The 1,132-nt window shown below is 39.8% G+C and overlaps 1 protein-coding gene across 1 annotated transcript in view; it reads left to right on the top strand.

Annotated features, from left to right (window-relative positions):
• The window catches only part of LOC119422513 (slit homolog 1 protein), a 285,059-nt gene that overhangs the window by 129,100 nt on the left and 154,827 nt on the right, over positions 1–1,132 (top strand). The window lies entirely within an intron of this gene.

Raw genomic sequence — 1,132 nt, 5'->3', positions numbered from 1 at the left:
TATGTATATGTTGTTTGGCACATTGTTTTGTACTAGTAGTACTTAGTATATTCTTAGTTTAGTGTATTCCTCAGTTCATATCTTAGATCTTATTACTGTTTTTCTTTACAATTTGTATTTTTGTTGGATGTAACTGGGACCCTGTGTACATAGTTTCATTCCACCTCATGGGATGTGAATGACAATAAAGAACCTTGACGTTGATGATAAAATCCAGTAAATGTGCATATGTCGGTGTGATGTGGGGCTAAAGTGAGTATAATGAGGCCTGTGACAGACAGCTTCTTTTCATACCCAACAGTTATTAAAGCTAGTTTGTCTCCTTGAGACGGCTCTGTCTGACCTCTGGAGTATTTTCTCACTCATGGCAGCAGAAATGCTCCAGCTCCTTCAAACTGTCCTCTGGTGTGCTGCTATCTTTGGACTGTGACATGAATCTTAAAATATATTGCATCCTCTACTGGATCATACTAAAACACTCACATGTCTAATGTTCCCTTCAAACTGTTTTTTTTTTGGTTCAACCTTTATTTCTACAGGTTAGTGTCATTGAGCCTCGAGGACTCTTTTACGAGAGAGACCTGATTTAACAAAGAACAAGGATGTGGTACAGACAACAGTAGACAAACATAAATTATTTTTAAAGTGTTTCTAAAGCTGTATGCTCAAACATAAATCTCTGCACTTCTTTGCGTTTTCTAAAAAACTGGAATAGCTTTTCTTTGAGAATGTTTCTCTATTTATCCTTTTTAAAATATGATCAGATGGCTGATCACAAAACTGACAGATATACAGTAAGTAAAGTTTATTTATAGAGCGTTAAATGTTAAAATATACAAAGAATAAAACAAGCCTAAGAACTACAAGAAGCAGAATAAAATCATGACATAAAAGCTGAGAGACTAAAAGTGTTTTCAGTTTCTTTTTAAAAACCTCCACAGAGTCAGCAGAACGAAGCTGCAGGTCAAACTGGTCCACAGTCTGGGGGCCACTGGCTGAAAGGCCCCGTCCCCACAGACTGGGGGCCACTGGCTGAAAGGCCCCGTCTCCACAGTCTGGGGGCCACTGACTGAAAGGCCCCGTCCCCACAGTCTGGGGGCCACTGGCTGAAAGGCCCCGTCTCCACAGTCTG

This window comes from Nematolebias whitei, chromosome 16, assembly GCF_014905685.2.
Source record: "Nematolebias whitei isolate Nwh7 chromosome 16, NemWhi1, whole genome shotgun sequence".
Taxonomy (NCBI): domain Eukaryota; kingdom Metazoa; phylum Chordata; class Actinopteri; order Cyprinodontiformes; family Rivulidae; genus Nematolebias; species Nematolebias whitei.
This window is presented reverse-complemented; position numbering and strand designations above follow the sequence as displayed.